The following is an 18,292-nucleotide window of genomic DNA, read 5'->3' on the forward strand; positions in this document are numbered from 1 at the left end:
CCTCAGATTTTGAGGTGCTGATCATCATCCCAGCCACTTCACACTCAGCTGCAAACCAATCCAGTGAGTGATGGAGGTCATCAGCACCACATCATCTGCAAAAAGCAGTGATGAGACCCTGAGCCCACCAAACTGGAAACTCTCCTCCCCCGACTACGCCTTGATATCCTGTCCATTAATATTACAAACAGGATTGGTGACAAGGTGCAGCCCTGGCCGAGGGCGATCCCCACCGGAAACAAGTCTGATTTACTGCCAAGCACCCAAACACAGCTCTGGCTTTGTGAATACAGAGATTGGCCCTGAGAATGGACCCCCTCACTCCATTCTCCTGCAGCTCTTCCCACATTATCTCCCAGGGTACCCGATCATACGCCTTCTCCATGTCCACAAAACACATGTAGATTGGATGGGCATACTCCCAGGCACTCTCCAGGATCCTTGTGAGAGTGAAGAGCTGGTCAGTTGTTCCACAACCAGGACGGACATTGCATTGTTCCTCTTCAATCAAGGTTTCGACTATCGGCCGAACCTTCCTTTCCAGCACCCTGGAGTACACTTTTACTAGGGAGGCTGAGTAGTGTGATGCCCTTGTAATTGGCACACACTCTGGTCTCCTTTTTTAAATATGGAAACCACCGCCCCAATTTGCCAGTCCTTAGGCACTGTCCCAGACCTCAACGCAGTATTGAAGAGATTTGTCATCCAAGACAGTCCTTCCAAACCCAGAGCCTTCAGCATTTCTGGACAGATGTCATCAACCCCCGAGGCCTTGCCACTGCGGAATTGTTTGACTACCTCAGTGACCTCCACCAGGGAAATTGAGGATAATCCTCCATCAGCTTCCAGCTTTGGCTCTACTATACAGGGTGCTCTGGTCTGACATAGGAGTTCCTCAAAGTGTTCCTCCCAGTGGTGGATTGCATTCTCAGTTGAGGTCAACAGAGTCCCATCCTTACTGTAGACAGCTTGAATCGTGCACCCCCCAGCTCTGCCTCCTGTCTTTTTGTTAGTGCCACCGTCTCTAAGCCGTACAACATTACTGTTCTCCCTACTGTCTTGTAAACTTTCCCCTTCACTCTTGCTGATATTCTTCGGTCACAAATCACTCCTGCCACCTTTCTCCACCCACTCCACCCTGCCTGCACTCTCTTCTTCACCTCTCTATCACACTCTCCATTACTTTGAACAGCTGACCCCAAATATTTAAACTTATCTACTTTCACCACTTCTACTCCTTGTAACTGCACTATTCCACTGGGCTCGACCTCCTATTCACACACATGTACTCAGTCTAACTTCTACTGACTTTCATTCCCCTTCTCTCCAAAACATATCTCCACCTCTCCAGACTAGACTCAACTTTCTCTCTACTCTCGCTACAGATCACGTCATCTGCAACCATTATAGTCCATGGGGACTCCTGTCTGATCTCATCCGTCAACCTGTCTATCACCACTGTGACCAAGAAAGGACTCAGAGCTGATCCTTGGTGTAATCCAACCTTCAGCTTGAATGAGTCTGTCATTCCTACTGCGCATCTCACCACTGTCTCACTATTCTTGTACATGTCCTGCACTACCCTAACATACTTCTCTGCCACTCCAGACTTCCTCATACAATACCACAGCTCTTCTCTTGGCACCCTATCATAAGCTTTTCCTAAGTCCACAAACACACAATGTAACTCTTTCTGGCCTTCTCTGTACTTCTCCAACAGTATTCTCAGAGCAAACATTGCATCTGTAGTGCTCTTTCTCGGCATGAAACCATATTGCTGCTCACAGATCTTCACCTGTTTTCTAAGCCTAGCTTCTACTACTCTTTCCCATGACTTCATGCTGTGGCTGATGCCCTTCCTGACGCAACCCTCCTCATTTATCCGGGCTTGGGACCAGCACTCAGAATGTACTGGCTGCACACCCCATGTGGCTGAGTTAATCTCCTGAATAAATATAAAATATAATAGGGTTAGGATTAGTGTACATCATTAATGTAGGATTAGGGTTCAAGTAAGATTGGACTTTGGAATGAGACTGGGATTTTGTCCATTTTTGTAATAAGGGGTTGGGATTCTGTCCACTGGGATATTGTCTGCTGGGATTTTGTCATGGATTTGAGTCTTCCGTGGCCTAATATGTATCTGTGGTGCAAATTTGGTGAGAATCTGTGCAGTACTTTTGACGTAATCCTGCTAAAAGTAATCCTTCAAAGCCTATATAAAGTGAAACTTGATCCAGAATCCTGATCCGGAACCAGCTCACCTCCAAAATCTAATGGAGTCTTCCTTGGCCTAATATCTATCTTTGGTGAAACTTTTGTCAAAAGCCGTGCAGTTGTTTTGACATAATCTTGCTAACAGACAGATAAATAAATAAATAAACAAACACAGATGATTTTTATTACATCCTTGGTGGATGTAATTCTTGTTGATATTATCATTTGTGGAGGTGTATTGCTTGTAATGCAGTTCAAAATTGTGGTCCAAGCTGTAAATTTGAATTATAGCTCATCCTGGTTGAGCACAAATGGCAAATTATTGCAACAATGGGCGGGCTGGGATGGATGGAGGTGTTGGTGGGGGTGAGTACGAACACAGGCCAGCCCTGTGGCACTGGGGGTGATGTGTCTTTCCATTTACTATTTCTTCAGCAGTTGCGCCTGTTTTTCTTTTATTTTTAGATTGATGAGAGAGAGAGAGAGAGAGAGAGAGAGAGAGAGAAAGAGAGAGACTGAAGGACATAATGGGTACACAGCAAGAAAACTGAAGTGCTTCTTAGGTAGTACTGCATAGTATCTCTGAGTGGATAAGCCTCTGACAGTACACGCTGTATGTGGATTCTATATGCAGATGATGCGCCAGCCAGAATGGGACCACAAAAGTGCTTTGAACAGATCCCAGGTCAGTGCAGCCCAGAGGAGCAGAAAAAGAGGGTTATGTGTCTGCTGTATATTTGCATTGAGCATCATTTTTTTCCTCAATTTACCAACCAGATTTAACATTGGAAAATTTGTGTTTGCAGTCACACTATGACCCAAACAGAGTCACTATTATTTCTTAATCATCTTCTCTCAAATGAATTAATTTCTTCCTTTGAATTAATACTTTGCATGCTTAAAATAAATAGTTAAATAAGTACATCTATATCTTAATAATAATTTTACCTTGACTGCAACAAACTGGACATCCTCTGCCCATCTTTGCTCCTCAGTGACTCAGCCTTTCATGGGTACTGCTTTTTGTACCAAAACATAATTACAATCACCTGGTGATGTCACTTGTTTGAAATAGCATCATTATTTATTTATTTGCTTGTTTGTTTTAACTTCAGTACAAGCCCTAAATTACCCTCACCTCTATAATGTGTTGCAGGTGTTAACTGTAAGAATGGATATATATTACAAATGAAATGAAGTTGACCACACAAAACATGAAATATCTTGGCATTATACTGTCTTCAATGAAACAGAAGTCAAAGTAAATGTAACAACAACATGCATTTTTTTTTTCCTGAGTTGGGTTTCTAATAAAAACTCAACATTTGCAGGGTTTTTTTTTAAACATATTTCTTCAGACAGTAGCTGCACAAAGTGTCTGCTGGTCCCAATGATTAAGTACAAAATAAAATAAAATCTTAATTATTAAATTAAAAGTGAGTTTTTGTAATTTATGCACACTATATGTTTATTTTTTTTCCATCAGTGAGCCAACAATTTACTTTGAAATTCTGAGTTCATTACATTACATAAAAAAAGAATATTGTAGAAAGTAACTGAAAGTAACAAGTTACAAACATCATAAAAATGGATTTCTTTTTTGTATTGCTAATATTTGCATAAACCTCATTAAATACAAAATTGATATACTTAAAAATAGCAGTTAGCCACACAAAAAAATTTAAGCTTAAAAGTGGTTGCATATTTTTACTTTTTTATTTATAAATTTTAGATACCACATTTAGCAGCTTTTGTCATTTTTTTAATATGTGACTAAAACAGAGTACAATTTTAATATTATAAGGACTTATATGGAGAACCAATATTTATTTTTATTTATTATGACAGAAAACATCACATCTATCAGAATTTTCTGTCATTATTACATAAAATTAACAGAAACCCAGTGCTTTGGTTAGAAATATTCATCGGCTGTCGCTAAGAAGAACCAACATGGTCCGTATCTGAGGAACCCTTACGATTTTTACACATTTCATGGTTATCAGTCATAACAGATTGCAATTTTTTTCTGTTTTCCATTTTATTTCTTCATACTGAGCACACATCTCCAACCAGCGTCCAAACCTGCATCTGAAAATGACTTTTAAGGAATCAATAAGCACCTCAGTTTCCTGATGTAGAAAGCAATGTTCTGATAATGCATATTACGCGCTGCTAGGTTGTCATGCATCACCTGCTATCACAGGAAACACTCGACAAGTAGTGGGCGGAGTAAAACTGCAGCCACCTGAGCCCCAAACAACTTATTTTATGGTCCAGGGACGAGTCATTTTGATCTTTGTCCCGGTGCAGCCTAGCAACCAGGTATCTTCAATACAGATGATTCTCCTGTCAATCTCATCCTCTCATCCCTGAATCTGGAGTCGACCATCCTGACAGGCAGATGCAGGAGCAGGGACGGGTGAGAGGACAGAGGGAGGTTCGGGAGGCATTAGAGGAGTGTGAGAGGAGTGTTCATGTGCTGCATTAGTGAAATATCAGCTGTATTAGAGCCACTCTGATATTTGAACTACCGTTAAAGAAGAGAGGAGTAGGGAGTGGATACTATAGGAATCCAGAGGGCTGAGGTTGATTGTGATTAGTTGAACACCAAAAATGCAGAGGAGGTACTCAGCTGGTGCCACCGGACGTCATCAGGACACTTTGCATCCTCCCAAACAGGTTCAGTATTATCTTAATTTGACTCACTTCCCCACCACCAGGTTTACATTGAGGCCTGTACTCTGTGTGTGTGTGTGTGTGTGTGTGTGTGTGTGTGTGTGTGTGTGTGTGTGTGTGTGTGTGTGTGTGTGTGTGTGTGTGTGTGTGTGTGTGTGTGTGTGTGTGTGTGTGTGTGCGCGCGCATGCTTTGAAGCTGCATACAGTGTGTGAGTAGAACAAAAGGAAAGCCGTTTAATCAGTGATGATGAGATAATTGGGGCAACTTGAAGCCCTGTCTAAATTAAGCTTCTTGTTACAGCCTCGTTTTTAGGTCAGTTAAGTATGTAGGAGACGAGTGTGTGTGAAGTGGATAGAGAAGTCAAGATTCAGAGAGTGCCTTTAAACATTTTTCTGTATTTACTTAATTTACTTAAGGGTTATTATAATATCAATTGTCAAAAGATAGATTAATTAAACACACAAAAAAAAATGCTGAGGGAGTTTGTCCTGACCACCGTCACTAATGTGCTTGCTCATGGGACTGGGTAACATTACTCGTGTGTAGCGCCTTGAAGTGACTTGCATTATGACTTGTATAAATAAACTGAGCTGCAACAGATGTGCAGACAATGACAGAACTGATTTCATATAATGACAGCTTTTATTTAACACTGTGTAGAGTCGGGCCCGGAAATCTGTTTTACTTTCCAAAAGTTGAAAATGTAAGCGTCGGTTTGAGACCAGCGTCAGTGAGAGACCAGGTCCGGTGTGATACCAGCGTCAATGTGAGACCAGCTGGATATCCTTACTGATGCAACTGGTCCCTGGTCTTCACAAGCATTCTCCCAGGTGATGCTAATCAGGACCCCCTCATTCTGAGATTTCTATAGGATCAGGTGTGTGTACACAGAGCAGATACGCTACAAGCGCATTCATGTATAACTGGTTGTTTCCTGTTTTTATGCTAATGAATCATGCAAATCCACATTTGTTTGGGGGGGGGGGGGGGGGCAGCCAGTCAGAGTAGAGAGGCACTGTGATGTAACTGGCTCGTCTCTCTCCGGCTGCTAATTCAACATGGCGGAATCCGCTCAGAAACATCTGCGTTTCTGAATGAGGCAGCGTGGCCCCACTGTCCTGTGGAGTCCCTCAAGGCTCCATTCTAGGTTCTATTCTTTTCCTTTTGTACATGTTGTCCCTCAGCGGTATCTTTCGAAAATACCAAATATCTTTCCATTGCTTTGTCGATGATGTCCAAATTTACCTGCCACTAAGGTCGTTAGGCAATGAACCAATGCAGCCATTGTTGGATTGTTTGAGTGAGGTCAAATCTTGGATGCTAACCTACTAAATCTTAATGAATCCAAGACGGAGGTTATCCTGTTTGGGGGGAGCACTCCCACAGCCTGCTCTGCTGATGTCCTGTGTCCCCTGGGTTTCAACACTCATTCCTGTGTGAGGAACCTTGGGGTGATTTTGTCATTTTAAATTTGACAAGCAGATCAGTGCTGTTAGAACAAGTTTCTTCCAACTCTGAAGAAGAAGAAGAAGAAGTCTCTTCTCTACAAGAGTCAAGACAGAAGTCAGACTACCAGAGTAAGAATTTTAGCTGAGGAAGCTTCTGTGATTTGAAGCGAAACGTCCTCATGTCAAGCAACCCAGTCCAGTCGAAGATTCAAGCTTCTCTACTTGTGGAAAGAAGCTGTTTATCATTCTGCTGGTTTTGGTTTTGCAGCCAATGCTCCTGTACCGCTTCCCAGATGGCAGGAGGGAGAACAGGCCATGAGAAGGATGATGAAGGTCCTTGATTATGGAGGTCACCTTTTGAGCGCAGCGCTGCTCATAAAGCTCCATCGGTGTGCTTGGTTTCAGTGCAGAAGTTTCCGGGTTCAAATCCCACTCCTGCCACATTTGTCCATGTAATGTGGAGTTGCGTCAGGAAGGGCATCCGGTGTAAAAGCTGTGCCAATTCAACATGCAGATCCACCTTGGACTTGCTGTGGCGACCCTGAGTGCAAACAAGGGAGCAGCCGAAGGGACTTACTAGGAATGGAAGAGGGGCACCAATGATCCTGCTGGCTGTCTTCACTATCCTGTTACACATGTAACAGGATAGTATGTATGTTAAACATACATACTATCCTATAGGGATCCTGTCTGTACTACCAGACACTTCTAACACCATTTTTGCCTGTTCAGGGGTGACAAGAAGTAGTTTTCAAAGAGTGTTTTTTATCTGGACCCTTCCCATTACATTGCGTAGCTGTTAGTTGTGACAGGGTGAGAGGGTGAGTGTTCTAAGTCAATGATGCACCCATTAAAATAGTGTTTGTCCCCAGTGAAAAGACGAAGTCCATGTTTGAAAAAAATCCCAGAGTTCTCCTATAACCACAGTTAATGTCAGATCATTTGGTACTTACTTAATATTGTAAAGCATGATATTCACTTTTACTATAATTTTGAAAAAACAATGCAGAGCTTGCATTTAGTTTTTCAACTCAGTGGTCACGGCCTGCCTCTGGATCTGTCCCTCACTCTTTTTTCTTTATCTCTCCCACTATCTCCCTCTCTCTTCTCTCACCATCTGCCCTCATGCCTGATCTGGCTACATATCTCTAAACTATCTCTCGGGGGACAGCTGGGGGATGGGCGTCGAGCTAGAGAACTGAAATAGAGTGAAAGAGCAGATGAGAGGAGGAGGAGGATGGTCATGCAGAGAATAAAAAGAAGTCAATGTTGTCAATATGATCATTCTTCAGTGACCGTTTGTAAAGATCGTGTACATTTAAGCGAGATTTAAAGGGGTCATGTTGTGCAACCTTACAGCTTCCTGAAAGTGTTTAATATGAGCATTTAATGGGCTCACTGACGCTAAAAGAGAATAATCGCACAATATGTACTCTAAAGGCAAACTAATAGGGCAGCGCAGTCTCGTTTGAACCCTGCGTGATATTGCAGGATTTGAACACTTATGGGGACAGCTGCTCCCGCTGTGCAATATAAACACAGCATAATTTCACACGGAAAAATGGTGTACTTTTTTTTTTTTTTTTTTTTTTTTTTTTTTGGCTGTAATCATCGAAGCAGTCGCAAAAGTGCAGTTTTTTCGGTTGCCAGTGGAGAAGGGAAGATGAAATGAGTGGAGAGGTCGTGTTGGTAAGTGTTAGCCTACACAGCTAACCAGAGTAGCTGTGTTCTCTCGCCTGCACAACCGCCTTGACACAATGCAACACATGTCCACTTTCCCACCGCATCATCACTTTTTCTTTGCATTTTCACTTTGTTTGCGTGTAATTTGCTCAAAACCTCACAGAAAATGCTGTGTTTCTGTCCCCAAAAGTAGAGAAATTACATCATACAGGTCATATTTTACTCCTTTAGCACTCGCCCTCAAACTGCAGTGCCAAATTGAAATTAACATATTTAAAGCAAAAGCTGGAGTCAACAGTGGGTGTAAATATTTATCAGATTATATCAAAATCAGCCTAATCAAGGCATTTTTGGATTGTTCTGTGTTAGTTAAATTAATCCAGATTAAATCAGAGTCACCAAATAAGTGCATGCACGTTCTCTGCTTTGCTTTATAAGTGCTGAAGCAGCGAACTGAAGAGTCGTGGCAGCTGTTGCTACAAGGCAGAACCACATTTTAACAACAATTTAAAGTGTCCCTGCCACGCCATGATGTTTTTACATATTTTTGAAGAATAAAAAAGCTTTTTCCACATGTTGTCTTTGTTTTTTTTTACCATAAAATTACACTGAATAAGGATTTAGACGTTTCATTACTCATCTGAGAATTTGAATTGACCACCTCCGAGTTGACCTACTTTCTCGCTGCGACGGATGTGACGTCATTCGAGTAAATGTGTCGCAGCGCGGCTCTGTTTACCAATATTGCAGACACAGACAGCGAAGGCATAGTGCGCGATTATAGCGAAGATTTAAGTGACATATCGATTGTTTTTGAAGAAGATGTGGAAGTTTTTGATGAAGACATTAACGATGTAAATAATGAGCGGCTCCAAACCGTGTATGTTCCAGCCAAACACAACAAAAGACGACGATGTGAAGCTGCAGCAGCGCTGAGGAGGACGATATAAGCTGCTGAATGGTTTGTTCACTCACCTTTTCTTATAAATGATCATTTATTCCTGGCACGGTGTGTTTGTGTATGAAAAAATTATTTGAGCAGCACAGCGTGCTTAAATTCAGGAGTTTGTTCTAAAATCACTGAAAATAAAGTTTCTGTACATTCTGTACATACAGTAGTGTTCAGAATAATAGTAGTGCTATGTGACTAAAAAGATTAATCCAGGTTTTGAGTATATTGTTATATGGGAAACAAGGTACCAGTAGATTCAGTAGATTCTCACAAATCCAACAAGACCAAGCATTCATGATATGCACACTCTTAAGGCTGTGAAATTGGGCTATTAGTAAAAAAAAAAAAAGTAAAAAATGGGGTGTTCACAATAATAGTAGTGTGGCATTCAGTCAGTGAGTTCATCAATTTTATGGAACAAACAGGTGTGAATCAGGTGTCCCCTATTTAAGGATGAAGCCAGCACCTGTTGAACATGCTTTTCTCTTTGAAAGCCTGAGGAAAATGGAACGTTCAAGACATTGTTCAGAAGAACAGTGTAGTTTGATTAAAAAGTTGATTGGAGAGGGGAAACCTTATACACAGGTGCAAAACATTATAGGCTGTTCATCTACAATGATCTCCAATGCTTTAAAATGGACAACAAAAAAAAAAAAACAGACACGTGGAAGAAAACGGAAAACAATCATCAAAATGGATAGAAGAATAACCAGAATGGCAAAGGCTCACCCGTTGATCAGCTCCAGGATGGTCAAAGACAGTCTGGAGTTACCTGTAAGTGCTGTGACAGTTAGAAGACGCCTGTGTGAAGCTAATTTATTTGCAAGAATCCCCTGCAAAGTCCCTCTCTTAAATAAAAGACATGTGCAGAAGAGGTTACAATTTGCCAAAGAACATATCAACTGGCCTAAAGAGAAATGGAGGAATATTTTGTGGTCTGATGAGAGTAAAATTGTTCTTTTTGGGTCCAAGGGCCGCAGACAGTTTGTGAGACCTCCCCCAAACTCTGGATTCAAGCCAAAGTTCACAGTGAAGACAATGAAGCATGGCGGTACAAGCGTCACGATATGGGCATGTTTCTCCTACTATGGTGTTGGGCCTATATATCACATACCAGGTATCATGGATCACTTTGGATATGTCAAAAATACTTGAAGAGGTCATGTTGCCTTATGCTGAAGAGGACATGCCCTTGAAATGGGTGTTTCAACAAGACAATGACCCCAAGCACACTAGTAAACCAGGAAAATCTTGGTTCCAAACCAACAAAATTAATGCCTCGCAGATGTGAAGAAATCATGAAAAACTGTGGTTATACAACTAAATACTAGTTTAGTGATTCACAGGATTGCTAAAAAAGCAGTTTGAACATAATAGTTTTGAGTTTGTAGCATCAACAGCAGATGCTACTATTATTGTGAACACCCCCTTTTCTACTTTTTTTTTTACTAATAGCCCAATTTCATAGCCTTAAGACTGTGCATATCATGAATGCTTGGTCTTGTTGTATTTGTGAGAATCTACTGAATCTACTGGTACCTTGTTTCCCATGTAACAATAAGAAATATACTCAAAACCTGGATTCATCTTTTTAGTCACATAGCACTACTGTTATTCTGTACACTATGGTACATAATTAATTCATTAACTAATTAACTAATTCTTCACTTTTTATTCAAAGCACATGATTGCAAATCTTTATCTGAAAAGCTGTAGACCCAAATGGGATGGGGGGGAAAAGATTTCTAAATAAAAGAAAATTTTACTTCTATATCTGTTGTCAAATTTTATCAGGCATAATATTGTAGAAAAATGTTTATGCTAAATGGAGACTTTCCTGTCTAAAATACACATAGAGAACATCTGTAATCATAAATTGCATCACATCTAATCTACTTTGAATGAACAGAAGTCTGAACAAAAAACAGGCTGTTCAGTTTACATGCATATGTATATTTGGAAAACACAAAAATGTCAATGTTCTGTTTTTTTTTCCCAGGTGCTCATGTGAACACAGTCAGCCGATGCCACTTGTGATTGAGTCTCCTTCTCATATCAGGGTCAGCTTTGCAGGTAAGTTGTCTATGTTATCTCAATAACACCCTAACTTTCAAACAGTATTTTGTAATGTATATAAGCTATTTTTTTTTATTAATTTTGTTTTAACTTCTGTTTTAGGACTTTGGTGGCAACCCTTCATTTTAATAAAAATGCAGGGAGACAACAAAAGCACACAAAGCAAGAGAGACCAAGGTTCAGAATATACTTTCCTTAGTGGAAAAGAGGAGGATTCACAGTGAGAAAGTTAGCCACATATCCAACATGTGATATGTGGAAAATGGAAAAAGAAAAAAAAAAAAACAGATTGTTATTTGTATTTTTTTATATAGCATGATAAAGTGAATAAAAATACAATTTCACATAAGTTTCACATTGTTTCATTCAAATGAGAAGTGTTTTACAATTTGTTAAAAAAAACATTTTATTTAGTCTATATGAGTGACTTAGCGAAAGAGGTTCTTCAGATCTGCAAAACATCAAACCGACCAGAAATCCCCACCAATGATCCTCCTCCAATGAGCAGCCAACGTGAACGGACAAAGCTGAGGTTGATGCTGCCAAGCGGACCAGGTACCACCGATGAGCCCAACCCCTCACTCCAGAGGAGGAAACTGGAAGCCAGTGTAGTCGGATGATGGTGATGGAAAAGTACTCACTTTGAATACAACACAAGCTGGTAGTGGCAACCTTCTGTGCCATCCCAAGTGTCCCCAACACAACCGCACAAATTGCCGATATGCGATATGATGATACTTTCTGCAACAAAAAAATAGCATGGATTTATGTTCAAAACAACAGTTCATTCTTTTTATATTTGAATATTTTTTTACTTTTTTCTATAAACCATGTAAATTAAACTTTTGAACTATTCCATGTGCTGACTCTTACTGTGGAGCATCATGTAGGCATAGTGTGCCACTCTGAGGACATCTGCATCCAAACACACAATCAAGAAACTAGCCAGTTGTGTAACACATTGAGGATTTTCGCCACCACGTTGCATCTCTGTCAGGACTGCAGAAATTTCCCTGCAACAGCGAGACCCGATCACGAGTGGCATCAGCTGACTGTGTTCACATGAACACCTGGAAAAAAAAAAACAGAACATTGACATTTTTGTGTGACAACAGATATAGAAGTAAAATTTTCTTTTATTTAGAAATCTTTCCCCCCCCCATCCCATGTGGGTCTACAGCTTTTCAGATAAAGATTTGCAATCATTTGCTTTGAATAAAAAGTGAAGAATTAGCAATCACAAGAAACTGACTTATAAATGATTAAATATATACAGAATGTACAGAAACTTTATTTTCAGTGATTTTAGAACAAATTCCTGAATTTAAGCACGTTGTGCTACTCAAATAATTTTTTCATACACAAACACACCGTGCCAGGAATAAATGATCATTTATAAGAAAAGGTGAGTGAACAAACCATTCAGCAGCTTATATCGTCCTCCTCAGCGCTGCTGCTGTCAGCTGCAGCTTCACATCCTCGTCTTCTGTCGCGTTCGGCTGGAACATACACGGTTTGGAGCCGCTCATTATTTACACCGTTAATCTCTTCATCAGAAACATCTTCATCCTCTTCAAAAACAATCGATATGTCACTTAAATCTTTGCTATAATTGCGCAGTATGCCTTTGCTGTCCGTGTCTGTTGTATTGTAAACAGAGCCGCGCTGCGACACATTTACTCAAATGACGTCACATCCGTCGTAGCGAAAAAGTAGGTCAACTCGGAGGCGGTAAATTCAAATTCTCAGATGAGTAACAAAACGTCTGAATCCTTGTTCAGTGTAATTTTATGGTAAAAAAAAAAACAGACAACATGTGGAAAAAGCTTTTTTATTCTTCAAGAATATGTAAAAACGTCATGGTGTGGCAGGGACCCTTTAACACTTTGCTCTAAATGCCCAACAAGTTTATTCCAATAGATCGCCAACGGCATGCATCAGTCTTCCTCTGTTTGATGAGCGCAGATGATGTAGCAACCCAAATAATCCACACATACAAAGAAATAAAACCATATTTGTCCATAAATGAAATTATGTGTAATAATGTGAAATGACACAGGGGAAAAGCATTGAAGAAGAGGAGGTGCAAAAAGGCATGGAAAGCCAAGACACCAGCTGAAATCTATCAGTAATTACAACGCAATCCTGCTCCATGTCAGTGAAAATTAATATCAGTTGGTTCAGTCCCAGTTGATGGCCTATAAAAAGGTACCTCATTACCAAGGTGTCACACAAGAAGCATCATGATGGGTAAAAGCAAAGAGCTCTTTCAAGATCTTTACAACTTTGTTGCTGCAAACCTCACTGATGACATTTTTTAGAGAAGGATTTCTAAACTTGTGAATGTTAAAGAAGTAAGCACTGTTGCGGGCATAACACAGAAGTGGAAAGTACATCATTTCACTATAAACTGGCCACGACCAATTTGAGGAGTGAAAACAATTATCAGAAGAGTTGTCCAAGTACCAGGGACCACTTGTGGAGAGCTTCTGAAATATCTGGAATTTGCAGGTGCAACTGTTTCAAGGAAAACAAGAAGTACCATGGTTTGTTTGCAAACCATGTGTGCAATATCAAGGAAAATACAAGTATCAGATTATTAAATGACTTAAATCGGGACCAGGTTAAAAAAACATGATCAGAAATTTCAGTTCATTTTAAATTTATTTTCATTTATATAGCGCCAAATCACAACAGAGTTGCCTCAAGGCGCTTCACACAAGTAAGGTCTAACCTTACTAACTCCCAGAGCAGCAGTGGTAAGGAAAAATCTTAAATATGAAATCCCTATTTAATACATTTAGCAGACAAATGAGTTACACCTGTCCTGCATTTTATGAAACTAATACTTCATAATTGCTACTGATGAAACTCGGTGGGTTTCCATTACCCTCCAAATTTTGCAATTTGAAGTGTCACATTGAAAATGCGCTTAATGTGAACGTATTTCAGAAAAGCTCTCATTTGTTACAAAAGTGTTGTTTTTTTGTTTTGTTTTTTGTTTGGTTTTTTTGCTGGCACAAGATGGTTTTCAGGCAATCTGAAAAAGCCATATTTCACAAAACTGCAATGGAAACAGTTTTTCTACTATTACACGGTAATACACGAAAGAGTCACACAAGCTTGTTAAACATTAAAAGAGATGATGTTACAGCAACATTGAATTTGAAAAAAAAAAATGAAAAAACAAAACAAAACAACAAAATGGCAGTATTTAGCGGGACTTACTGTACCTTTCTGTTGCTATGACTATGGTGTTCACAGATTTCGCGAGAGCCACGCTTATCGCGAGAGGACAAAACTCAGCAACCACATTCCATCAGTCAATGGAAACACTGTCATTTTGCGCTCGCATTTTGTTGCCATTCTGAAAATATTGCTTATATTTTGCACATACCTGTAATGGAAAACCAGTTACTGTCAGAGAGGTTATGATTCAGCTCTGTGAGTTTTTGTGTCTCTGCTGCTGTGTTGTTAGACAAATTTTTGTTTCACCAAATGCTTGTGAAAGTGCCACGGATTTAACATTGTGAAGGCAGACACATACTGCAAGTTATTTTAAATATATATCACTCTAAAGTGGGTTAAAACATGCTGAATTGCTAATTTAAGAGAATTCTAACAACAAAGATGCACAGAAAGCTGCGGCACACATACGGTCTGCCTCCAGTCCATCTCTGACATTAGCTGTACACAGTCCATTACTACCAGGTAATGGGTGAATGTCACAATGGCAGGATGTTATAAACCTCTGGAGTGGTGTAATGGGTTTTGTTAAGGTTGAGGTGACACAAACACACTCATACATGTACATGTACTCCAGGAAAGTGTCTTCTGATTTCCTTGATGCATTTACTCATCGAATCACAGCCCTGACCTTTGATATGAAACAACATGTCTAAGGAAGCCTCTGTCTCTTTACTTGAATACAGAATCTGAATATGCAAATTTTTCTCTTTCTTCCAAAATCCAGACATGAATTAGAACACGACAGTTCCCCTAAATCTTCTTTAAAAAGTCTTCAAAAACACAATTTATTTCAATAAATAGAAGTAAATAGAAGTAAAACACCTAGAATTTGCATTTCAAAAATCTTAGATCTTGTAACAACATGGAAAAGATCTGTGAGTAAACCCTTGCTTTCTGGTGATAGTTAATTTTTTGTGATTAATAACCAAATTAACAAACTGGTTAACCCTCTGCGGTCCGAGGGCATTTTTTGGACGGTTCACTGGCCTGGCATAAATGTTTTATTATTGCCATTAACAGCTCTCCTTGCATCCCACAATCAAGTTTTATGACTCTTTTTTCAGGACAACCTGTGCTTTCAGAATATATATGTTTTTGTTGCGTTTTATAAGTGTAATAAAGGTTTACAATCAGAAATAAGAAAGGAAAAAATAAAGCAAAAAATTATTTTCCACACACATTTATTCAAAACACACAGCAAACTATAATAAACAACTGTTTTGACACTTTATAAAGGTAATTTGAGGTCTTGCGTGAAAGACTGTACAACAAAAAGGTTCAAACAATAAACACAAATGCACATTTTGAACAATATATACAAAATGGTCTATGCGTTTTGTTTGTCTCATCTCAAAGCAATTTCTGTCTGCTATTACACAGAGGTTACATCACAGACCTCCATTTCTACTGTGTTTTGGAGTGTTCTGTGCTGCTCCTAAAGCAGCTTTGATTCACACTTTGGCCCACTTTGGCTCCTTACAGTCTGAGGAGCGGCCCTCCCCCTCGCTCCATTGATATGGTAAACAGTGCTTTACGCCAAGAAAGCAACAGAGTTATCCAGTAACGTTCACATGCAAACTAGCGGAGCAATCCTGATAGTTACACACTCTTTGTTTGAGCACATGAGATCGTCATCAGAGGTTCTCCATCTGCTCAGTCTGCTTTCACTTTCGCTGTGCGTAATGGCGCAGGGTGCATTGGAATAGTATGTACTCATTGGAGCACCCAGGGGGCTATTCAAACGGGCCAACTAGTAACATATCACTCCTGAAAACGATCTTTGGCTTTTCACGTGAGGTAAATCTGCCCTACGATTGGATTTTGGAAAACCAAGTGATGGTGAACCAATTCAGATTGGATACTCACATTGCGCATGTCATCACACAGCTTCTATGAGGAGTACAAAGATGGCCGATGGCTGGCTCGAAAGTCTGCAGAGTTAACTTTTTAGCAAAAAAAGTAAGTTTCTATCTCATATCACTAAAAAGTTATTTATAATTTAGTAAAGCTTGGTCTTAGCCATCGTATACAATGGCGTCGGCCCCAGAGGGTTAACCACCGCACATGTAATTGACAAATATGGTGTATTTAAAAAAAAAAAAAAAAGCAATTCCAAATATCTCCCCTTGATTAGGGCCCCTTCACACATAGTACAAATGTGGTCGATTTGAAGCAGGAATCGTATGCAATACGTGTAAAATCGTAGCTGCCTCTAATGCCTCGTACACCTGTTTCTAACTATTTATGCACACCAGTGGCTGAAAGCCCACTGAACCCTCTCACAGCAGGTGTCGGCCAATTCCAGCTGACACACATGAACATCTAACACTGCTCGCTTGGCACTTAGAAAATGTGTACCCATTCGCACTATTAGCAAACAACAGTCAGCAGACAATCACTTCTGAGCCGGATGTGAAATTTGTCTAAGTGCCCCCACGAGTGTGGGTTTGCAAACAGACACAGTGACACATTGGTGTGTGCGCTGAACTGACAGGTGGTGTGTCCAGCAACAGGAGCGGCTGTGGAGATCTCTGGTTCTGGATGTCCCAGCTGGAGAACACGTACTGTGTTTGGACGGACATGAACTAACAACTGCCCACTGTGATGCACGTGTGTCTGCTTGCTGTCTTCATATGGACATACATAAAAATGTATCACTGTTGCAACCGGCTGCGGCAAGTGCGTGCAAGGCGCACACATTGACAGGCTGCCCCAGGTGAAATGGACCGTCAGATCATAATACGCAGCGGGCGATCTGAATGTCACGTCACGCACATGAGCTCTGTTCCACATGACGCGGTGTCTGTCCTGCAGCGCGCCATCCAAAAGACACACGTGTCGGGCTGGACACGCAAGCGAGGTCGGGTGGATATGTCACCAGCAGATGTGGACATGATAAGAGCGCCCTGCTTCTCATTCATGTCATTTCATGACTGTACATCTGTGACCATGGGTCGTCTACAGAGGAACAGATGGTTCATACTTGTATTGCCTGCTTGATAAGAGGGATTCAATAAAATGCAGCGTTTTTATATGTGGTTGTATTTTTTTAAATGTTGGACCTTGGACAAAACATCGGGCTTTGACTGGGGAAGTGACTGGCGTCCTGTACAGGGACAGTCATAGGTTCTCATCCACTGCACGCTGTGGGATAACCACTGGCACCAACAGGCTTAAGGACCTAGAAAGTAACAGGGTAGGGTCCAGAACAATCCTAGAAGAGTCTATGTTTTCTGCATACAAGTAGGGAAAAATGTTTACACTGTTCCCACAATCAGAAATTGCCAGCACATTTGCTCACTGGAAAGATGAAACAGCCTAAAAGTGACCATAAACCTATGATATTACTGTCAAAGTATTTATTTATTTGGCTACTTGTATGACGCAGATCTTAAATTTTATTCAAAGCAACTGTCACTGTCTTTAATTTGCCTTGTCACATCAAATGTTCAATAGAATATAATAGTGCACAGCAGATGAGCACACAGTTTCAAGCCTGAACATATGAAAAAGGGCATGGAGGTTTGACATAGATATGAGGAGAGTGACAAAAGCAGAGGCTGTTGCCAGTCATCAGCCATAGTAGCCCAGGGACAAGGCAGATGGGACGGCTTATGGAGTGATCATGTGAGCTCTTTTGCTTAGTGTATTGGTACAGTGAGGGAAAGAAGGATGGATGAGTGGAAGAGCATGAAAATATCACTGCCTGTTTGAAAGTTAGATCTACTCTTCCAGCCATTCTTCAATGAACTCTTCTTTTGCATTTGTGCATGCATCTGTTTTGTGCAATAATCTTAGTTGAATGTGAAGACTGATTATAAACAAAAGAAAGGCTTAGAATGGTTTTTGACCTTGTAAATCATAACATACTAACTGAAGAGCTCAGTTGTAATGCCCTTGAGTTCTTCTGTAACTACCTTGAAGATTGTAAGCTTCAATGGTATTCGGATTATGTCAGTGTTACAGTCGGCATCCCTCAGGGTTAGA

General features: G+C 40.4%; 1 protein-coding gene and 2 long non-coding RNA genes across 3 annotated transcripts in view; 2 read left to right on the plus strand and 1 right to left on the minus strand.

The window, feature by feature from the left end:
• Positions 1 to 18,292, plus strand: part of LOC117509631 (cGMP-inhibited 3',5'-cyclic phosphodiesterase A-like) — a 147,939-nt gene that overhangs the window by 50,277 nt on the left and 79,370 nt on the right. The window lies entirely within an intron of this gene.
• Positions 1 to 18,292, minus strand: part of LOC117509633 — an 81,993-nt gene that overhangs the window by 4,649 nt on the left and 59,052 nt on the right. The gene's annotated exons all lie outside the window — the stretch shown is intronic.
• LOC117509632 lies at positions 1,282 to 14,103 on the plus strand. The gene is made up of 3 exons (XR_004560456.1): positions 1,282 to 1,390; positions 1,906 to 1,908; positions 14,092 to 14,103. It is a non-coding gene; the product is annotated as an uncharacterized LOC117509632 (long non-coding RNA).

This window comes from Thalassophryne amazonica, chromosome 4, assembly GCF_902500255.1.
Source record: "Thalassophryne amazonica chromosome 4, fThaAma1.1, whole genome shotgun sequence".
NCBI classification, from domain to species: domain Eukaryota; kingdom Metazoa; phylum Chordata; class Actinopteri; order Batrachoidiformes; family Batrachoididae; genus Thalassophryne; species Thalassophryne amazonica.